Below are 24571 nucleotides of genomic sequence, written 5' to 3' on the forward strand. Positions count from 1 at the left end.
GTAGACCTTACACAATACCCCTGTCAAATACCCAGATAGTTAAATCACAGTGAAATAGGCATCCACAGTCTATATACCACACATACAGTTCCCTGCGGGCACCGGTCAAAGGAAATCAGATTGGCAAAATATGCCTGTGTTCACCAGGATAGGTGTAAGGATAAATAGTGTGTACCTATGTTATTTAAGGTAAGTATAGATTATACAAAACATGGTCATCCAGTCCAGAGCATCGGCCTGCCCGTGGTCATGCCCTGGAAAAACGTTAGGCTGGAAAAATCAACCCCAGGCACAAAAAGCAGGATAATTCCAACACCAAGCCAGTGGGTATATACCTAGACTGGAATTTGCTGAGTCTGCAAGATAGCATACTCACACCTGACGGCACAATGGGTACCAGGGGGGGAGGAGAAGGGGTACAACAGGGGGAGGCAGGAGGCGTGTGACCCCACGCGTATCGCCACCCGTCGTGTGGCTTCCTCAGGGGAGAAGAGTGTGCAAAAACAATCAAAGTGTGCCCTATATAAAAGCAGAAAAAATCATTAGGAAGTGATGACTCACCAGTCTCTTTGGTGTGGGACGCTAGCGATGGCGGCCGCCATTTTGGAATAGTCACATGATCAAAGATCCGCCCTAACAGCGTACTGCGCATGCGCGGGTATACCCAGCGCTACTCAATTTGAGTAGCTCTTTACAAGAATTAGAGTAAATCCAACATAGAGCAGACGCGAACTACTGCGCAGGCGCTGGATGTTTACAATGCAATAGGGAAAGTATCACACGTTTTGAGAATATATTGATATCTATGCAGACGCTTGTATGTGAAGGTATTCAATTAATCCCTGCACACACCAAAAACTACATCTTTGCGCCGACATATGTATAAGTATAGAAAAGGGGCCAAAGCATATTTTAACCCCTTGGATCCCGGAGGAGCATCAGGACTCAGGCATATATATTGGGGGTAATTCAGGCATAGGAGCTGCCAGGGCTAAAAGGGCGGCATACGTACCGATAAGAAAACCCAATATTTATACAGGAGTTTAACGTGAGCATCACAATACACCCCATAAAGGAGGCAAGTTTTAATACAAAGATGACACCTAGTGGATCATACATGAGACCCCAAGAACCCACTTGGATCGAACCAAATAGGAAACCAGAGGGACCCCTATGTTATATAGGTAGATGTGAGCAGTCCATGGAGATAAAGTAAGTCCACTGATTTGGATTACGGAGAATATCCGACAACGTGATTCCTTGTAGTCAGAGTATGGACAGAGGGTCCAGATCTTATCCACCTATTGAAGTCCAAAGGGTCTGGATATGTAATTGCTACAGAACATCATAGATCCTGGAGGTGAACTTGTGCAAAATCCTCGGGCAGAGGCTCCCCCCTTTTTTTTTCCCTTTTTCTCTCTCCAAATGCAGGGGTAGACTATCCTCCCATGTGTTGATATTGCTCTGATCTGCGATGTGGAGTCCAGAAACTTTTCCAATTGTCCAGGTGTGTGACCTACGTTCGGATGAAGGACCAAAAATAAATGTAATGAGTACAAAAGGCAAAAGAAACAGCATGACAACCTAGAGAGTCTTATAAAATCCCGTATATAGTAGATCTTCATTTAGACCATGTGGGGCCACACTTTTTAGGTTATAGATCCATCTTGACTCCTTTCTTAGAAGCTCCTTCGTGCAACTCCCTCCCCTGATATTCTGGGTTACAGAATCTATAACAAAGACCCTCAAATTTACATGGCGTCCTCCATGTTTTAGTAGGAAATGAGAGGCCACAGATGTAAGAGTTTTGCCCTTGACATGATCCGCACCCGCTGTATTAATTGTTGACAAATGTTGCTGGACCCTCCTCCTTACCTCCTGTGTTGTCTGTCCAACATAAATTTTCGGACAGTCGCAAATCAGAAGATAGATCACATTTCTTGAGCGACAATTGTAATATTTGTTGCTGGTGATCTGTCCGGGAAAGATAGAAAGAGATATATTGTCATCAGCCACCATGTAAGGGCAAACTGTACAGGCTCCACATGGGAATGTCCCCTTCAGTCTAGTGCCAGTACCCAAGGTATGCGTAGGTTTCTGGAAATGGCTCCTTGATAGAACACCCCTCAGATTTTGCGCCTTTCTGGCCACCAGTCTTGGTTTCTCATCAATGAAGGAATGTAGCTTCTTATCACTTCTAAGGATCTCCCAGTTGTCCCTAAGGAGCCCGAAGAGATCTTGCCACTGGTTATTATAAGAAGTGATTATACTCACTGGTGACTTGCTGTTCCGATTTTTTGGACAGAGGAGGGTTTCACGCGGAGTAGATCTAGATTCTTGCAGCGCAGTAGAGATCACTTTCCTCGGATAACCTCTTTTTCGAAGCCTATTGGATAAATCAGAGGCATGACATTCAAAGTCGGCATTATCACTGCAATTCCTCTTGAGCCTTATAAATTGTCCCTTAGGGATGCCGTTCTTTACGTGTGCAGGATGGAAGCTCTTATAGTGAAGTAAACTATTGGTGGCTGTCGGTTTACGGAAGAGTGATGTACTGACTGAGTTATGGTCCAGAGAGATTTTCAGGTCCAGGAATTCGACCGTCCCGGGGGCGATTGTGGAGGTGAGTTTGATATTCAGGGCATTGTCATTAAGGGTCGTGATGAACTGTTCACACTCATCTACTGTGCCAGACCAAAAAAATAGAATATCATCAATGTATCTATACCACTGGATCACAGAGGTTTTATATTGATCCAGGGTATAGACAAAAGTTTCCTCCCACCACCCTAAAAAGATATTTGCATAGGGTGGTGCACAACACGCCCCCATTGCGGTCCCGGACGTCTGTCGGTAATACACTCGATCGAAGACAAAATAGTTTTTATCTAATACCATGTGTAGTAAATCCAAGATGAATGAGTCGTGCTTCCTGTTCCCCGTAGTTCTTCGGTCAAGACACTCCGACACTGCCCGTAACCCCAAGTCATGGTGTATGGAAGTATAGAGGGATTCTACATCTAATGTCACGGGTAAGGTATTAGGTGGAATTACCAAGGTAGCCAGCTGTTCTATCAGATGTGAGGAGTCACGCACATATGAGGGAGAGGATTGTGCCAGCGGTTGGAGGTAAAAATCCAAATAGATGCAAGGTCTCTCAAATAGACCCCCAATTCCCGACACAATCGGTCTGCCTGGGGGTTCCGGCCGTTCCTTGTGAATTTTTGGGAGCATGTAAAAGGTAGGTGTGATAGGATCCTTGGTAATCAAAAAGTTCTTCTCCTTAAGGGTGATAATCTCCTGCATGTGGGCCGTGGATAAGAGTCTATCTAAGTTCTTTTTGAAGGTCAGGGTGGGATCAGAAGGCAATGTGACATAACAATCACGATTAAGCAATTGTCTCTTAGCCTCCTTGACATACATATCCACCGGCCACAGGACCACATTACCTCCCTTGTCGGCTTCCTTTATAAGGAAGTCTTTGTTGTTCTTGAGCCTGGATAAGGTTCGTCTCTCCTCTGTGGTCAAGTTGTTATTTCTATTGTTATCTAATTTTAGTTTCTCCAGATCCTTACAAACTTTGTTAAAAAAAATATGTATGGCTGGGCAGAGGCTAAGAGAGGGAGTAGCTTGTGATAGGAGATGTCCCGTGAAGGGTATTTTCTTACCGTCATCCAATGAGTTTTCCTCTAACAGTTCCAGGAGGTCACTGAAGGCCTGTTTCTCCTCCAGTGGCAAGGTGTCCACGAGCTCCGGACGGCTATACAGATACTTAAAAGTAAGCTGTCTACAGAACAAATAAAGATCCTTTGTTACAACAAATTTATCCAGTCTATTCATTGGTGAAAAAGATAGACCCTTAGACAGCAGTGCTGATTCGGTTTCAGTAAGAGTATAGCTGGACAGATTAACAATTTGTAGCTTACCCTCAGAGTCTGTTAACGATTCCGTCTCCTGCTCTGTCTCGTTTCCCTTGGAGCAGTCGGTGACCATAGTTGGTTCCTCCCTCCTCTCCTCCAGGTATTTAGGCTTACGGCGACCCCTCCTGGTACGTCTTCCTGGTCGCTCGTGTCCGTAGATAAAAAATCACTAGATGTGGGCTCTGAAGTTGTACGACTGGCACTCGGGTCCTTATTGTTAACCCTACGCCTGTTACCCTGATGCGTCCACTTATAGACTTTATTGTTGGAATAGTCTATTTTGTCACGTTGGAATTTGTGTTTCTTCCCCTTAATGATGTCTTTCTCAAATATGTCTAAGATCTTTTTGAGTCTGTCCTGGAAGGGGACCACGACTAGCTGCTTATCTAGTTGGTATAAGATGTGCTCTTTATTTTTTATCTCCTCCCTCAGTTGAATCAGTAGGGCCCGGTCATGTTCTAAGAGCATATCCAAAAGGATAAGCGAGCAATTTAGCAGGCCTTGCTCCCAGGTCACTCTAAATTGTGTATCTATTTCCCAAGCTGGGAAGATTTGGACGCGAAGTCCACGCGGGATAATTCTTAGTTTCTTATATTCCTCTAAGGTCCGAATGTTCCACCAGACCTTCACAACTTTTTTATGTAAATTGATTAAATCCTGCACAAGTTGCTCATTTTCGTCTTGTAAATTAGTGGAGACTGAATGAGCCCCAATATCAGATGTAGGACCAAAAATGTCTAGAGACTGGTGAGACCATGCTGCCTCCCTTTCTGCCAGCTCCATAAATCCACAAGCAATACTACACAATTAAATATACTAAGAAAATTTAAACCAGTATGGTTAAGGGTGTGCCTCCTTCCTAGAAATAGTAACAGTGTACCAGACTCATGAAGCAAACAAGAAGATTGGAAGGGCACCACCCGTCGGGATCTCCTGGTATATGGAAGATCAGAAGAAAAAGAGAGAAAAGATATACCAAAAAATGGGATCACCGATTCCAATGTTGTGATTATGAAGAAATATATTTTATTATACAAACAAAGTGGGAGGAGCAAGGTAACAAGGGCACATACACAAATGATTAAAAACAATTAAAAAGCCAAAATTGGCATGATTCCCCACCACGCCAGCCTCCAATATATAAAAATATAAATATAATAGAGGGTACCCCTTACAAATACAGTAGATTTCCAAACAATGAATGGTAACTGCCTGGTACAGGTATAGAGCCACCGATGTATAGAGCAATGGTTTCACACATACGTGAGTATAATAATGGAGAAAATCTCTAGCATATATATACAAACACAGATAGTAGAAGGTGATGACTTAGCATGGGTAAAAACCACTGATATACGAATGACCGACTTCAACATATGGGGTAGTGAGGGGTATACATAAGTTCAGGTCAAAATACAAAGATACAAAAATAGTGAGTAGACCTTACACAATACCCCTGTCAAATACCCAGATAGTTAAATCACAGTGAAATAGGCATCCACAGTCTATATACCACACATACAGTTCCCTGCGGGCACCGGTCAAAGGAAATCAGATTGGCAAAATATGCCTGTGTTCACCAGGATAGGTGTAAGGATAAATAGTGTGTACCTATGTTATTTAAGGTAAGTATAGATTATACAAAACATGGTCATCCAGTCCAGAGCATCGGCCTGCCCGTGGTCATGCCCTGGAAAAACGTTAGGCTGGAAAAATCAACCCCAGGCACAAAAAGCAGGATAATTCCAACACCAAGCCAGTGGGTATATACCTAGACTGGAATTTGCTGAGTCTGCAAGATAGCATACTCACACCTGATGGCACAATGGGTACCAGGGGGGGAGGAGAAGGGGTACAACAGGGGGAGGCAGGAGGCGTGTGATCCCACGCGTATCGCCACCCGTCGTGTGGCTTCCTCAGGGGAGAAGAGTGTGCAAAAACAATCAAAGTGTGCCCTATATAAAAGCAGAAAAAATCATTAGGAAGTGATGACTCACCAGTCTCTTTGGTGTGGGACGCTAGCGATGGCGGCCGCCATTTTGGAATAGTCACATGATCAAAGATCCGCCCTAACAGCGTACTGCGCATGCGCGGGTATACCCAGCGCTACTCAATTTGAGTAGCTCTTTACAAGAATTAGAGTAAATCCAACATAGAGCAGACGCGAACTACTGCGCAGGCGCTGGATGTTTACAATGCAATAGGGAAAGTATCACACGTTTTGAGAATATATTGATATCTATGCAGACGCTTGTATGTGAAGGTATTCAATTAATCCCTGCACACACCAAAAACTACATCTTTGCGCCGACATATGTATAAGTATAGAAAAGGGGCCAAAGCATATTTTAACCCCTTGGATCCCGGAGGAGCATCAGGACTCAGGCATATATATTGGGGGTAATTCAGGCATAGGAGCTGCCAGGGCTAAAAGGGCGGCATACGTACCGATAAGAAAACCCAATATTTATACAGGAGTTTAACGTGAGCATCACAATACACCCCATAAAGGAGGCAAGTTTTAATACAAAGATGACACCTAGTGGATCATACATGAGACCCCAAGAACCCACTTGGATCGAACCAAATAGGAAACCAGAGGGACCCCTATGTTATATAGGTAGATGTGAGCAGTCCATGGAGATAAAGTAAGTCCACTGATTTGGATTACGGAGAATATCCGACAACGTGATTCCTTGTAGTCAGAGTATGGACAGAGGGTCCAGATCTTATCCACCTATTGAAGTCCAAAGGGTCTGGATATGTAATTGGTACAGAACATCATAGATCCTGGAGGTGAACTTGTGCAAAATCCTCGGGCAGAGGCTCCCCCCTTTTTTTTTCCCTTTTTCTCTCTCCAAATGCAGGGGTAGACTATCCTCCCATGTGTTGATATTGCTCTGATCTGCGATGTGGAGTCCAGAAACTTTTCCAATTGTCCAGGTGTGTGACCTACGTTCGGATGAAGGACCAAAAATAAATGTAATGAGTACAAAAGGCAAAAGAAACAGCATGACAACCTAGAGAGTCTTATAAAATCCCGTATATAGTAGATCTTCATTTAGACCATGTGGGGCCACACTTTTTAGGTTATAGATCCATCTTGACTCCTTTCTTAGAAGCTCCTTCGTGCAACTCCCTCCCCTGATATTCTGGGTTACAGAATCTATAACAAAGACCCTCAAATTTACATGGCGTCCTCCATGTTTTAGTAGGAAATGAGAGGCCACAGATGTAAGAGTTTTGCCCTTGACATGATCCGCACCCGCTGTATTAATTGTTGACAAATGTTGCTGGACCCTCCTCCTTACCTCCTGTGTTGTCTGTCCAACATAAATTTTCGGACAGTCGCAAATCAGAAGATAGATCACATTTCTTGAGCGACAATTGTAATATTTGTTGCTGGTGATCTGTCCGGGAAAGATAGAAAGAGATATATTGTCATCAGCCACCATGTAAGGGCAAACTGTACAGGCTCCACATGGGAATGTCCCCTTCAGTCTAGTGCCAGTACCCAAGGTATGCGTAGGTTTCTGGAAATGGCTCCTTGATAGAACACCCCTCAGATTTTGCGCCTTTCTGGCCACCAGTCTTGGTTTCTCATCAATGAAGGAATGTAGCTTCTTATCACTTCTAAGGATCTCCCAGTTGTCCCTAAGGAGCCCGAAGAGATCTTGCCACTGGTTATTATAAGAAGTGATTATACTCACTGGTGACTTGCTGTTCCGATTTTTTGGACAGAGGAGGGTTTCACGCGGAGTAGATCTAGATTCTTGCAGCGCAGTAGAGATCACTTTCCTCGGATAACCTCTTTTTCGAAGCCTATTGGATAAATCAGAGGCATGACATTCAAAGTCGGCATTATCACTGCAATTCCTCTTGAGCCTTATAAATTGTCCCTTAGGGATGCCGTTCTTTACGTGTGCAGGATGGAAGCTCTTATAGTGAAGTAAACTATTGGTGGCTGTCGGTTTACGGAAGAGTGATGTACTGACTGAGTTATGGTCCAGAGAGATTTTCAGGTCCAGGAATTCGACCGTCCCGGGGGCGATTGTGGAGGTGAGTTTGATATTCAGGGCATTGTCATTAAGGGTCGTGATGAACTGTTCACACTCATCTACTGTGCCAGACCAAAAAAATAGAATATCATCAATGTATCTATACCACTGGATCACAGAGGTTTTATATTGATCCAGGGTATAGACAAAAGTTTCCTCCCACCACCCTAAAAAGATATTTGCATAGGGTGGTGCACAACACGCCCCCATTGCGGTCCCGGACGTCTGTCGGTAATACACTCGATCGAAGACAAAATAGTTTTTATCTAATACCATGTGTAGTAAATCCAAGATGAATGAGTCGTGCTTCCTGTTCCCCGTAGTTCTTCGGTCAAGACACTCCGACACTGCCCGTAACCCCAAGTCATGGTGTATGGAAGTATAGAGGGATTCTACATCTAATGTCACGGGTAAGGTATTAGGTGGAATTACCAAGGTAGCCAGCTGTTCTATCAGATGTGAGGAGTCACGCACATATGAGGGAGAGGATTGTGCCAGCGGTTGGAGGTAAAAATCCAAATAGATGCAAGGTCTCTCAAATAGACCCCCAATTCCCGACACAATCGGTCTGCCTGGGGGTTCCGGCCGTTCCTTGTGAATTTTTGGGAGCATGTAAAAGGTAGGTGTGATAGGATCCTTGGTAATCAAAAAGTTCTTCTCCTTAAGGGTGATAATCTCCTGCATGTGGGCCGTGGATAAGAGTCTATCTAAGTTCTTTTTGAAGGTCAGGGTGGGATCAGAAGGCAATGTGACATAACAATCACGATTAAGCAATTGTCTCTTAGCCTCCTTGACATACATATCCACCGGCCACAGGACCACATTACCTCCCTTGTCGGCTTCCTTTATAAGGAAGTCTTTGTTGTTCTTGAGCCTGGATAAGGTTCGTCTCTCCTCTGTGGTCAAGTTGTTATTTCTATTGTTATCTAATTTTAGTTTCTCCAGATCCTTACAAACTTTGTTAAAAAAAATATGTATGGCTGGGCAGAGGCTAAGAGAGGGAGTAGCTTGTGATAGGAGATGTCCCGTGAAGGGTATTTTCTTACCGTCATCCAATGAGTTTTCCTCTAACAGTTCCAGGAGGTCACTGAAGGCCTGTTTCTCCTCCAGTGGCAAGGTGTCCACGAGCTCCGGACGGCTATACAGATACTTAAAAGTAAGCTGTCTACAGAACAAATAAAGATCCTTTGTTACAACAAATTTATCCAGTCTATTCATTGGTGAAAAAGATAGACCCTTAGACAGCAGTGCTGATTCGGTTTCAGTAAGAGTATAGCTGGACAGATTAACAATTTGTAGCTTACCCTCAGAGTCTGTTAACGATTCCGTCTCCTGCTCTGTCTCGTTTCCCTTGGAGCAGTCGGTGACCATAGTTGGTTCCTCCCTCCTCTCCTCCAGGTATTTAGGCTTACGGCGACCCCTCCTGGTACGTCTTCCTGGTCGCTCGTGTCCGTAGATAAAAAATCACTAGATGTGGGCTCTGAAGTTGTACGACTGGCACTCGGGTCCTTATTGTTAACCCTACGCCTGTTACCCTGATGCGTCCACTTATAGACTTTATTGTTGGAATAGTCTATTTTGTCACGTTGGAATTTGTGTTTCTTCCCCTTAATGATGTCTTTCTCAAATATGTCTAAGATCTTTTTGAGTCTGTCCTGGAAGGGGACCACGACTAGCTGCTTATCTAGTTGGTATAAGATGTGCTCTTTATTTTTTATCTCCTCCCTCAGTTGAATCAGTAGGGCCCGGTCATGTTCTAAGAGCATATCCAAAAGGATAAGCGAGCAATTTAGCAGGCCTTGCTCCCAGGTCACTCTAAATTGTGTATCTATTTCCCAAGCTGGGAAGATTTGGACGCGAAGTCCACGCGGGATAATTCTTAGTTTCTTATATTCCTCTAAGGTCCGAATGTTCCACCAGACCTTCACAACTTTTTTATGTAAATTGATTAAATCCTGCACAAGTTGCTCATTTTCGTCTTGTAAATTAGTGGAGACTGAATGAGCCCCAATATCAGATGTAGGACCAAAAATGTCTAGAGACTGGTGAGACCATGCTGCCTCCCTTTCTGCCAGCTCCATAAATCCACAAGCAATACTACACAATTAAATATACTAAGAAAATTTAAACCAGTATGGTTAAGGGTGTGCCTCCTTCCTAGAAATAGTAACAGTGTACCAGACTCATGAAGCAAACAAGAAGATTGGAAGGGCACCACCCGTCGGGATCTCCTGGTATATGGAAGATCAGAAGAAAAAGAGAGAAAAGATATACCAAAAAATGGGATCACCGATTCCAATGTTGTGATTATGAAGAAATATATTTTATTATACAAACAAAGTGGGAGGAGCAAGGTAACAAGGGCACATACACAAATGATTAAAAACAATTAAAAAGCCAAAATTGGCATGATTCCCCACCACGCCAGCCTCCAATATATAAAAATATAAATATAATAGAGGGTACCCCTTACAAATACAGTAGATTTCCAAACAATGAATGGTAACTGCCTGGTACAGGTATAGAGCCACCGATGTATAGAGCAATGGTTTCACACATACGTGAGTATAATAATGGAGAAAATCTCTAGCATATATATACAAACACAGATAGTAGAAGGTGATGACTTAGCATGGGTAAAAACCACTGATATACGAATGACCGACTTCAACATATGGGGTAGTGAGGGGTATACATAAGTTCAGGTCAAAATACAAAGATACAAAAATAGTGAGTAGACCTTACACAATACCCCTGTCAAATACCCAGATAGTTAAATCACAGTGAAATAGGCATCCACAGTCTATATACCACACATACAGTTCCCTGCGGGCACCGGTCAAAGGAAATCAGATTGGCAAAATATGCCTGTGTTCACCAGGATAGGTGTAAGGATAAATAGTGTGTACCTATGTTATTTAAGGTAAGTATAGATTATACAAAACATGGTCATCCAGTCCAGAGCATCGGCCTGCCCGTGGTCATGCCCTGGAAAAACGTTAGGCTGGAAAAATCAACCCCAGGCACAAAAAGCAGGATAATTCCAACACCAAGCCAGTGGGTATATACCTAGACTGGAATTTGCTGAGTCTGCAAGATAGCATACTCACACCTGATGGCACAATGGGTACCAGGGGGGGAGGAGAAGGGGTACAACAGGGGGAGGCAGGAGGCGTGTGATCCCACGCGTATCGCCACCCGTCGTGTGGCTTCCTCAGGGGAGAAGAGTGTGCAAAAACAATCAAAGTGTGCCCTATATAAAAGCAGAAAAAATCATTAGGAAGTGATGACTCACCAGTCTCTTTGGTGTGGGACGCTAGCGATGGCGGCCGCCATTTTGGAATAGTCACATGATCAAAGATCCGCCCTAACAGCGTACTGCGCATGCGCGGGTATACCCAGCGCTACTCAATTTGAGTAGCTCTTTACAAGAATTAGAGTAAATCCAACATAGAGCAGACGCGAACTACTGCGCAGGCGCTGGATGTTTACAATGCAATAGGGAAAGTATCACACGTTTTGAGAATATATTGATATCTATGCAGACGCTTGTATGTGAAGGTATTCAATTAATCCCTGCACACACCAAAAACTACATCTTTGCGCCGACATATGTATAAGTATAGAAAAGGGGCCAAAGCATATTTTAACCCCTTGGATCCCGGAGGAGCATCAGGACTCAGGCATATATATTGGGGGTAATTCAGGCATAGGAGCTGCCAGGGCTAAAAGGGCGGCATACGTACCGATAAGAAAACCCAATATTTATACAGGAGTTTAACGTGAGCATCACAATACACCCCATAAAGGAGGCAAGTTTTAATACAAAGATGACACCTAGTGGATCATACATGAGACCCCAAGAACCCACTTGGATCGAACCAAATAGGAAACCAGAGGGACCCCTATGTTATATAGGTAGATGTGAGCAGTCCATGGAGATAAAGTAAGTCCACTGATTTGGATTACGGAGAATATCCGACAACGTGATTCCTTGTAGTCAGAGTATGGACAGAGGGTCCAGATCTTATCCACCTATTGAAGTCCAAAGGGTCTGGATATGTAATTGGTACAGAACATCATAGATCCTGGAGGTGAACTTGTGCAAAATCCTCGGGCAGAGGCTCCCCCCTTTTTTTTCCCTTTTTCTCTCTCCAAATGCAGGGGTAGACTATCCTCCCATGTGTTGATATTGCTCTGATCTGCGATGTGGAGTCCAGAAACTTTTCCAATTGTCCAGGTGTGTGACCTACGTTCGGATGAAGGACCAAAAATATAATGTTATAGATTCTGTAACCCAGAATATCAGGGGAGGGAGTTGCACGAAGGAGCTTCTAAGAAAGGAGTCAAGATGGATCTATAACCTAAAAAGTGTGGCCCCACATGGTCTAAATGAAGATCTACTATATACGGGATTTTATAAGACTCTCTAGGTTGTCATGCTGTTTCTTTTGCCTTTTGTACTCATTACCTTTATTTTTGGTCCTTCATCCGAACGTAGGTCACACACCTGGACAATTGGAAAAGTTTCTGGACTCCACATCGCAGATCAGAGCAATATCAACACATGGGAGGATAGTCTACCCCTGCATTTGGAGAGAGAAAAAGGGAAAAAAAAAGGGGGGAGCCTCTGCCCGAGGATTTTGCACAAGTTCACCTCCAGGATCTATGATGTTCTGTACCAATTACATATCCAGACCCTTTGGACTTCAATAGGTGGATAAGATCTGGACCCTCTGTCCATACTCTGACTACAAGGAATCACGTTGTCGGATATTCTCCGTAATCCAAATCAGTGGACTTACTTTATCTCCATGGACTGCTCACATCTACCTATATAACATAGGGGTCCCTCTGGTTTCCTATTTGGTTCGATCCAAGTGGGTTCTTGGGGTCTCATGTATGATCCACTAGGTGTCATCTTTGTATTAAAACTTGCCTCCTTTATGGGGTGTATTGTGATGCTCACGTTAAACTCCTGTATAAATATTGGGTTTTCTTATCGGTACGTATGCCGCCCTTTTAGCCCTGGCAGCTCCTATGCCTGAATTACCCCCAATATATATGCCTGAGTCCTGATGCTCCTCCGGGATCCAAGGGGTTAAAATATGCTTTGGCCCCTTTTCTATACTTATACATATGTCGGCGCAAAGATGTAGTTTTTGGTGTGTGCAGGGATTAATTGAATACCTTCACATACAAGCGTCTGCATAGATATCAATATATTCTCAAAACGTGTGATACTTTCCCTATTGCATTGTAAACATCCAGTGCCTGCGCAGTAGTTCGCGTCTGCTCTATGTTGGATTTACTCTAATTCTTGTAAAGAGCTACTCAAATTGAGTAGCGCTGGGTATACCCGCGCATGCGCAGTACGCTGTTAGGGCGGATCTTTGATCATGTGACTATTCCAAAATGGCGGCCGCCATCGCTAGCGTCCCACACCAAAGAGACTGGTGAGTCATCACTTCCTAATGATTTTTTCTGCTTTTATATAGGGCACACTTTGATTGTTTTTGCACACTCTTCTCCCCTGAGGAAGCCACACGACGGGTGGCGATACGTGTGGGGTCACACGCCTCCTGCCTCCCCCTGTTGTACCCCTTCTCCTCCCCCCCTGGTACCCATTGTGCCGTCAGGTGTGAGTATGCTATCTTGCAGACTCAGCAAATTCCAGTCTAGGTATATACCCACTGGCTTGGTGTTGGAATTATCCTGCTTTTTGTGCCTGGGGTTGATTTTTCCAGCCTAACGTTTTTCCAGGGCATGACCACGGGCAGGCCGATGCTCTGGACTGGATGACCATGTTTTGTATAATCTATACTTACCTTAAATAACATAGGTACACACTATTTATCCTTACACCTATCCTGGTGAACACAGGCATATTTTGCCAATCTGATTTCCTTTGACCGGTGCCCGCAGGGAACTGTATGTGTGGTATATAGACTGTGGATGCCTATTTCACTGTGATTTAACTATCTGGGTATTTGACAGGGGTATTGTGTAAGGTCTACTCACTATTTTTGTATCTTTGTATTTTGACCTGAACTTATGTATACCCCTCACTACCCCATATGTTGAAGTCGGTCATTCGTATATCAGTGGTTTTTACCCATGCTAAGTCATCACCTTCTACTATCTGTGTTTGTATATATATGCTAGAGATTTTCTCCATTATTATACTCACGTATGTGTGAAACCATTGCTCTATACATCGGTGGCTCTATACCTGTACCAGGCAGTTACCATTCATTGTTTGGAAATCTACTGTATTTGTAAGGGGTACCCTCTATTATATTTATATTTTTATATATTGGAGGCTGGCGTGGTGGGGAATCATGCCAATTTTGGCTTTTTAATTGTTTTTAATCATTTGTGTATGTGCCCTTGTTACCTTGCTCCTCCCACTTTGTTTGTATAATAAAATATATTTCTTCATAATCACAACATTGGAATCGGTGATCCCATTTTTTGGTATATCTTTTCTCTCTTTTTCTTCTGATCTTCCATATACCAGGAGATCCCGACGGGTGGTGCCCTTCCAATCTTCTTGTTTGCTTCATGAGTCTGGTACACTGTTACTATTTCTAGGAAGGAGGCACACCCTTAACCATACTGGTTTAAATTTTCTTAGTATATTTAATTGTGTAGTATTGCTTGTGGATTTATGGAGCTGGCAGAAAGGGAGGCAGCATGGTCTCACCAGTCTCTAGACATTTTTGGTCCTACATCTGATATTGGGGCTCATTCAGTCTCCACTAATTTACAAGACGAAAATGAGCAACTTGTGCAGGATTTAATCAATTTACATAAAAAAGTTGTGAAGGTCTGGTGGAACATTCGGACCTTAGAGGAATATAAGAAACTAAGAATTATCCCGCGTGGACTTCGCGTCCAAATCTTCCCAGCTTGGGAAATAGATACACAATTTAGAGTGACCTGGGAGCAAGGCCTGCTAAATTGCTCGCTTATCCTTTTGGATATGCTCTTAGAACATGACCGGGCCCTACTGATTCAACTGAGGGAGGAGATAAAAAATAAAGAGCACATCTTATACCAACTAGATAAGCAGCTAGTCGTGGTCCCCTTCCAGGACAGACTCAAAAAGATCTTAGACATATTTGAGAAAGACATCATTAAGGGGAAGAAACACAAATTCCAACGTGACAAAATAGACTATTCCAACAATAAAGTCTATAAGTGGACGCATCAGGGTAACAGGCGTAGGGTTAACAATAAGGACCCGAGTGCCAGTCGTACAACTTCAGAGCCCACATCTAGTGATTTTTTATCTACGGACACGAGCGACCAGGAAGACGTACCAGGAGGGGTCGCCGTAAGCCTAAATACCTGGAGGAGAGGAGGGAGGAACCAACTATGGTCACCGACTGCTCCAAGGGAAACGAGACAGAGCAGGAGACGGAATCGTTAACAGACTCTGAGGGTAAGCTACAAATTGTTAATCTGTCCAGCTATACTCTTACTGAAACCGAATCAGCATTGCTGTCTAAGGGTCTATCTTTTTCACCAATGAATAGACTGGATAAATTTGTTGTAACAAAGGATCTTTATTTGTTCTGTAGACAGCTTACTTTTAAGTATCTGTATAGCCGTCCGGAGCTCGTGGACACCTTGCCACTGGAGGAGAAACAGGCCTTCAGTGACCTCCTGGAACTGTTAGAGGAAAACTCATTGGATGACGGTAAGAAAATACCCTTCACGGGACGTCTCCTATCACAAGCTACTCCCTCTCTTAGCCTCTGCCCAGCCATACATATTTTTTTTAACAAAGTTTGTAAGGATCTGGAGAAACTAAAATTAGATAACAATAGAAATAACAACTTGACCACAGAGGAGAGACGAACCTTATCCAGGCTCAAGAACAACAAAGACTTCCTTATAAAGGAAGCCGACAAGGGAGGTAATGTGGTCCTGTGGCCGGTGGATATGTATGTCAAGGAGGCTAAGAGACAATTGCTTAATCGTGATTGTTATGTCACATTGCCTTCTGATCCCACCCTGACCTTCAAAAAGAACTTAGATAGACTCTTATCCACGGCCCACATGCAGGAGATTATCACCCTTAAGGAGAAGAACTTTTTGATTACCAAGGATCCTATCACACCTACCTTTTACATGCTCCCAAAAATTCACAAGGAACGGCCGGAACCCCCAGGCAGACCGATTGTGTCGGGAATTGGGGGTCTATTTGAGAGACCTTGCATCTATTTGGATTTTTACCTCCAACCGCTGGCACAATCCTCTCCCTCATATGTGCGTGACTCCTCACATCTGATAGAACAGCTGGCTACCTTGGTAATTCCACCTAATACCTTACCCGTGACATTAGATGTAGAATCCCTCTATACTTCCATACACCATGACTTGGGGTTACGGGCAGTGTCGGAGTGTCTTGACCGAAGAACTACGGGGAACAGGAAGCACGACTCATTCATCTTGGATTTACTACACATGGTATTAGATAAAAACTATTTTGTCTTCGATCGAGTGTATTACCGACAGACGTCCGGGACCGCAATGGGGGCGTGTTGTGCACCACCCTATGCAAATATCTTTTTAGGGTGGTGGGAGGAAACTTTTGTCTATACCCTGGATCAATATAAAACCTCTGTGATCCAGTGGTATAGATACATTGATGATATTCTATTTTTTTGGTCTGGCACAGTAGATGAGTGTGAACAGTTCATCACGACCCTTAATGACAATGCCCTGAATATCAAACTCACCTCCACAATCGCCCCCGGGACGGTCGAATTCCTGGACCTGAAAATCTCTCTGGACCATAACTCAGTCAGTACATCACTCTTCCGTAAACCGACAGCCACCAATAGTTTACTTCACTATAAGAGCTTCCATCCTGCACACGTAAAGAACGGCATCCCTAAGGGACAATTTATAAGGCTCAAGAGGAATTGCAGTGATAATGCCGACTTTGAATGTCATGCCTCTGATTTATCCAATAGGCTTCGAAAAAGAGGTTATCCGAGGAAAGTGATCTCTACTGCGCTGCAAGAATCTAGATCTACTCCGCGTGAAACCCTCCTCTGTCCAAAAAATCGGAACAGCAAGTCACCAGTGAGTATAATCACTTCTTATAATAACCAGTGGCAAGATCTCTTCGGGCTCCTTAAGGACAACTGGGAGATCCTTAGAAGTGATAAGAAGCTACATTCCTTCATTGATGAGAAACCAAGACTGGTGGCCAGAAAGGCGCAAAATCTGAGGGGTGTTCTATCAAGGAGCCATTTCCAGAAACCTACGCATACCTTGGGTACTGGCACTAGACTGAAGGGGACATTCCCATGTGGAGCCTGTACAGTTTGCCCTTACATGGTGGCTGATGACAATATATCTCTTTCTATCTTTCCCGGACAGATCACCAGCAACAAATATTACAATTGTCGCTCAAGAAATGTGATCTATCTTCTGATTTGCGACTGTCCGAAAATATATGTTGGACAGACAACACAGGAGGTAAGGAGGAGGGTCCAGCAACATTTGTCAACAATTAATACAGCGGGTGCGGATCATGTCAAGGGCAAAACTCTTACATCTGTGGCCTCTCATTTCCTACTAAAACATGGAGGACGCCATGTAAATTTGAGGGTCTTTGTTATAGATTCTGTAACCCAGAATATCAGGGGAGGGAGTTGCACGAAGGAGCTTCTAAGAAAGGAGTCAAGATGGATCTATAACCTAAAAAGTGTGGCCCCACATGGTCTAAATGAAGATCTACTATATACGGGATTTTATAAGACTCTCTAGGTTGTCATGCTGTTTCTTTTGCCTTTTGTACTCATTACCTTTATTTTTGGTCCTTCATCCGAACGTAGGTCACACACCTGGACAATTGGAAAAGTTTCTGGACTCCACATCGCAGATCAGAGCAATATCAACACATGGGAGGATAGTCTACCCCTGCATTTGGAGAGAGAAAAAGGGAAAAAAAAGGGGGGAGCCTCTGCCCGAGGATTTTGCACAAGTTCACCTCCAGGATCTATGATGTTCTGTACCAATTACATATCCAGACCCTTTGGACTTCAATAGGTGGATAAGATCTGGACCCTCTGTCCATACTCTGACTACAAGGAATCACGTTGTCGGATATTCTCCGTAATCCAAATCAGTGGACTTACTTTATCTCCATGGACTGCTCACATCTACCTATATAACATAGGGGTCCCTCTGGTTTCCTATTTGGTTCGATCCAAGTGGGTTCTTGGGGTCTCATGTATGATCCACTAGGTGTCATCTTTGTATTAAAACTTGCCTCCTTTATGGGGTGTATTGTGATGCTCACGTTAAACTCCTGTATAAATATTGGGTTTTCTTATCGGTACGTATGCCGCCCTTTTAGCCCTGGCAGCTCCTATGCCTGAATTACCCCCAATATATATGCCTGAGTCCTGATGCTCCTCCGGGATCCAAGGGGTTAAAATATGCTTTGGCCCCTTTTCTATACTTATACATATGTCGGCGCAAAGATGTAGTTTTTGGTGTGTGCAGGGATTAATTGAATACCTTCACATACAAGCGTCTGCATAGATATCAATATATTCTCAAAACGTGTGATACTTTCCCTATTGCATTGTAAACATCCAGCGCCTGCGCAGTAGTTCGCGTCTGCTCTATGTTGGATTTACTCTAATTCTTGTAAAGAGCTACTCAAATTGAGTAGCGCTGGGTATACCCGCGCATGCGCAGTACGCTGTTAGGGCGGATCTTTGATCATGTGACTATTCCAAAATGGCGGCCGCCATCGCTAGCGTCCCACACCAAAGAGACTGGTGAGTCATCACTTCCTAATGATTTTTTCTGCTTTTATATAGGGCACACTTTGATTGTTTTTGCACACTCTTCTCCCCTGAGGAAGCCACACGACGGGTGGCGATACGCGTGGGGTCACACGCCTCCTGCCTCCCCCTGTTGTACCCCTTCTCCTCCCCCCCTGGTACCCATTGTGCCGTCAGGTGTGAGTATGCTATCTTGCAGACTCAGCAAATTCCAGTCTAGGTATATACCCACTGGCTTGGTGTTGGAATTATCCTGCTTTTTGTGCCTGGGGTTGATTTTTCCAGCCTAACGTTTTTCCAGGGCATGACCACGGGCAGGCCGATGCTCTGGACTGGATGACCATGTTTTGTATAATCTATGCTTACCTTAAATAACATAGGTACACACTATTTATCCTTACACCTATCCTGGTGAACACAGGCATATTTTGCCAATCTGATTTCCTTTGACCGGTGCCCGCAGGGAACTGTATGTGTGGTATATAGACTGTGGATGCCTATTTCACTGTGATTTAACTATCTGGGTATTTGACAGGGGTATTGTGTAAGGTCTACTCACTATTTTTGTATCTTTGTATTTTGACCTGAACTTATGTATACCCCTCACTACCCCATATGTTGAAGTCGGTCATTCGTATATCAGTGGTTTTTACCCATGCTAAGTCATCACCTTCTACTATCTGTGTTTGTATATATATGCTAGAGATTTTCTCCATTATTATACTCACGTATGTGTGAAACCATTGCTCTATACATCGGTGGCTCTATACCTGTACCAGGCAGTTACCATTCATTGTTTGGAAATCTACTGTATTTGTAAGGGGTACCCTCTATTATATTTATATTTTTATATATTGGAGGCTGGCGTGGTGGGGAATCATGCCAATTTTGGCTTTTTAATTGTTTTTAATCATTTGTGTATGTGCCCTTGTTACCTTGCTCCTCCCACTTTGTTTGTATAATAAAATATATTTTTTCATAATCACAACATTGGAATCGGTGATCCCATTTTTTGGTATATCTTTTCTCTCTTTTTCTTCAGCCCCACAGCATGATGCTGCCACCATCATGCTTGACTTTAGGGATGGTATTCTTGCGGTTATATGCAGTGCCATCCAGTCTCCAAACGTCACATGTGTGGTTGGCACCAAAGATCTCGATCTTGGTCTCATCAGACCAGAGAACCTTGAACCAGTCTGTCTCAGAGTCCTCCAAGTGATCATGAGCAAACTGTAGACGAGCCTTGACATGACGCTTTGAAAGTAAAGGTACCTTACGGGCTCGTCTGGAATGGAGACCATTGCGGTGGAGTACGTTACTTATGGTATTGACTGAAACCAATGTCCCCACTGCCATGAGATCTTCCCGGAGCTCCTTCCTTGTTGTCCTTGGGTTAGCCTTGACTCTTCGGACAAGACTGGCCTCGGCACGGGTGGAAACTTTCAAAGGCTGTCCAGGCCGTGGAAGGCTAACAGTAGTTCCATAAGCCTTCCACTTCCGGATGATGCTCCCAACAGTGGAGACAGGTAGGCCCAACTCCTTGGAAAGGGTTTTGTACCCCTTGCCAGCCTTGTGACCCTCCAAGATCTTGTCTCTGATGGCCTTGGAATGCTCCTTTGTCTTTCCCATGTTGACCAAGTATGAGTGCTGTTCACAAGTTTGGGGAGGGTCTTAATTAGTCAGGAAAGGCTGGAAAAAGAGATAATTAATCCAAACATGTGAATCTCATTGTTCTTTGTGCCTGAAATACTTCTTAATACTTTAGGGCAACCAAACAGAATTCTTGTGGTTTGAGGGGTTGAATGATAAATAACCCTCTGAATAAACTTTTCACAATTTTAAAAAAAAAAATAAAAAAAGAAATAACATTCTTTTTTGCTGCAGTGCATTTCACACTTCCAGGCTGATCTACAGTCCAAATGTCACAATGCCAAGTTAATTCCGAATGTGTAAACCTGCTAAATCTGCAGGGGGTTGAATACTACTTGTAGGCACTGTATATGTCCTGTAGAAGAGAGATCCAGTGGCTAGATGAAGGAAGGCAAGACTCCATCTTCTGCTCCATACAAACAGGCCTCGCTATGGTAGGCGAGAGGGCAGAAGTCACCAAGTCAAATGGACCAAATATTCTAGATGCCTGATCACCAACTGTGTCAAGCTACACAGTCCTGTCATACTGTTGAGATAGGATACAAGCTGAACAATACAGGCTATACTCTCTGTCACTACATGGGGAGAAACAGAATGCTCATTTGCGTTCTGTTATGTGTCCAAGCAATCTAAAACACAGAAAAAGAGAAAAGGTTAGTGTCTTATATGACCTACAAATTCTGAGACTCAGATCCTTGTCTGCCTTTAACTGACACTAAGCAAACCTGAGGAGACCTGGTGCTCGCATGTAAGGTATAGTCTGCTGGGGAGGAGCCAGTTTTTTTTTGTTAAGACCCATTGGTAGTGCTCAGGTGGCAGCAGACTAACCCATGGCTCCTGTAGAAACTTGGCACTCAAGATAAATGTGAATAGTGGTCTTTTATTGAGAAGAACTTGTAGGACAAGCACAAGCATAGATGTTTCGGTCAAAGACCTTCATCAGTGTGCATGCAGGGGGTCCACAGAAGGTATAGCAACTCGTGTAGTCAGGTATGACATGGAGTCCACCGCTGTCTATGTGGCATACCGCGTCATACCTGACTATGCCTGTTGCTATACCTTCTGAGGACCCCCTGCACACACACTGATGAAGGTCTTTAACCAAAACGCTTGTGCTGGTCCTACAAGTTCTTCTCAATAAAAGACCACTATTCACATTTATCTTGAGTGCCAAGTTTCTATATCTACTTGAGACTGTTTTGGACCCTACTTGAGCACCACCCCAGAAGTGCCGTGTGTATCAACTCACTAAGTAACTCATGGTTCCTGTCTTCCAATGAAGCGAATAAGAGAAAAAAATCAAGGGATTAAGGAAAAATACTTTGCCTCATGGAGAAATCATTCAACAGTACATGTGTCGCGGGCGGGGAGGAGGGTGTCAGCACACCGCGCTCACCCCTTCTGCTCGGGTCCGGGAGCTGCTCCTGGTGGCTCGAGCCGTGGGCCGGATCCCGGGGTTTCTCGAGCGACACTCCTCGCCCGTGAGTGAAAGGGGGTGTTTGTTGGGTGTGGGGATTGTTATAGTTCGTGACGCCACCCACGGTTGTGGTGATTGCACCACCGCTGCTCAGTGTGGGGGTCCCGGGGATGGTGATGCGGAGCAGCCAGGTGTTGTGTTGCCCCTCCGTGGGTAGGGGTTGGTGATCCCGGGGCCCGGTGATGAGATGTGAAGTGTAGGGCCTGGAGGGCGCAGGGACGCGGGGGCAGCGCTGTGCCTTGCGGCACTATGGTACTCACTCAGCCTGACACACGGACACAGTTTGTACGGTAAACCAACGGCTGGTAGGACGGTCCCACAGACGGCTGCACCTGCACTCCCGGTAGGTGACGGTGATGTCTCTCTTCCTTGCACCTGTGTTGACTGATGGTAGCGGTGGATTCCCTCCGGTTACCCGCTCCCCGGCTGCAATCTGGGCCGGAGGAGCTCTACACTTTGCCCGCAGGCGCTGGCCCTGGGGAAACTGGTGCCCTGGCGGTGTCTCCCCGGTAATGGTCGGGCTGTTGCCGTCAATCGGGACTTGGTTGTTGGGGGATCTGCGTCCCCGTCACTGACGGATTTGGCAAATCTGGCGACTCCTAGCCTTGCCGGGGTCCGAGAGGCCCCTGCCCTGGTGCTGACTGTCCTTCGGAACACTGCTCCAAACCACCGGGCACACAGCCAACGGGGTCCTTCCAGGAACTTCCAAACGGTCCCCCTCCAGACAGTCACCGCCGTTGCTGACCTTGCTGTTCTGGCCCTCACAAAGCTGGACCCTTCAGGCTGTCTTTCTCTTCTGTCACTTTACTTGCTTTTCCTCCTTTACTACTTTCACTTTCACTTAGCTGTTGTTTACTCTCACACTTAGCTCCTCACTCTTGCCCTCCCTGGGCTATTCTCCTGTTTACTCAAGCTCGTCCCTGAGCTGACTGCCTGGTTACTTCCTGCCTCCAGTGTTGTGAGCTCCTAGGTGGGTGGAGCCAACCGCCTGGCCCACCCCCTGGTGTGCATCATCAACCTCTGGAGGAAGGCAACAAGGATTTGTGGTTAGCTGTGATGTGCCTACCTGGAGTGTGGGGTGTGGTGGTGTGTGACCTGTGTCCCCTGGCTTGCCCAGGGCGACACATTCCCCCTTAGCAAAATGCAGACCGTCCGCGGGCTGCCGTCCTACACCGGTTTTATTTTTCTGTAAAAAGGGGATAACAGGGTTAAGAAAACATAAATACATTTTTAATCAAAACTCTTCCCAAGACGGGAGGCACATTTACTTAAACGTTGCAACGGTATACGGTCACGGTTTCCGCTCTCTCCCACCCAAGCAACCTGGCCCTGATGCTGCCCCTAAAGCCCAGGCAGCACCCCTTGACCCACAGTCCAGCACAAGTTACCCGAGCGGGATCTGTCCTTCCCCTCCAGAGGGTGGCCACCGGTTCCTTTGGTGGCTGGGCCCTGGCCTGCTCTGCTCAGGGCCCTCCCTCCAACCTGCCTCTCCGGAGACGGTATTGCGGAAACGGTAACGGTAACCAACATATTTACAAGCCACTTAACGTTTGTGGTGCCCTGCAAGTTCACGGGCTTGTCCATGGATAGTTCCCATGCAAACTTTAAACGGTCCCCACGGGGACAACGGTGCCGGCTCCAGCCGGTTCAATCACATCAGCAAATCAGGTTAAACTTCGGGCATTTTCATTTTCCTTATCATTCTTTTTAAAACTTTTAAACAAACTTGAACTCACTGGTGGTCCCAACGGGGACTGCTGCTACGGGCACCCACGGCCCTACTGGGTGTTTTCGTCCTCCTCACCCGGCTCGGGGTGGAAGGACACGGGCACCAGCCCCTCCAGTGCATAGCAAGCACGGCGTGGAAGAGCTGCCCGATACCCGTTGCCCCCGGTTCGGGGAACATAAGTGGCCTCCATGCCAGGCAGGGCAACGATCTCCTCCTCTTCTTCTGACACAGGCTCAGTGTCAGGTCCGGGATCGCTATCTTCTGCCTCCGCCGCAGTCACAGAGAGAGGCACACCCGACGGGCCAGATGCGGTGCAGCACGCGAGTGAGTAGGACGGAGGTAACACAGGAGCCAGGGGCAGACCGGGTCCCTCAGCCGCAGCGGCCGATCCCTCGGGGACACAGGGGCGTGGGTCACTCTCCAGCTCCTCCATCACGGCCTCCACTCCATACACTCGGGCCACAGCAACTAGCGCTTCCACCTCCGCGGCCCACTGCTCCATCAGCCCGCCAATCTGACTCCGATAGTGACGGCAGATCCCCGCCGCCCGGGCCCTCAGCCATGCCGCTGTTCCGGACACCGGCTCGGTAGTCTCCGCAGGACTAGGTGGAGCGGACATTTTCCGTTAGGGTCGATGGACCGGGGGGAGTCCCAGTGTGTTTGTTGCGACGCCACACTTACATGCGTCCAGCCGCCATCGCGTCCCCCTTAGCTCTTTTCGGCCCCTCCTCTCTCGGGGCGGAGTTTTGGCCTTCGCGCTTCTACTGCTCGAGAAGACGCTCGAGCGGGAACTTTTCGCGCCAAAGATGGCGGCTTCTGAAATTTTTCTGACGGATGCCTCCGGCGGTAACAAGGCGCACCTCTACCTGACGGCAGAGCGGTAAGATCCTGTTCGTGACGCCAAGTTGTCGCGGGCGGGG

The sequence above is a fragment of the Anomaloglossus baeobatrachus genome, chromosome 1 (assembly GCF_048569485.1).
Source record: "Anomaloglossus baeobatrachus isolate aAnoBae1 chromosome 1, aAnoBae1.hap1, whole genome shotgun sequence".
Classification (NCBI taxonomy): domain Eukaryota; kingdom Metazoa; phylum Chordata; class Amphibia; order Anura; family Aromobatidae; genus Anomaloglossus; species Anomaloglossus baeobatrachus.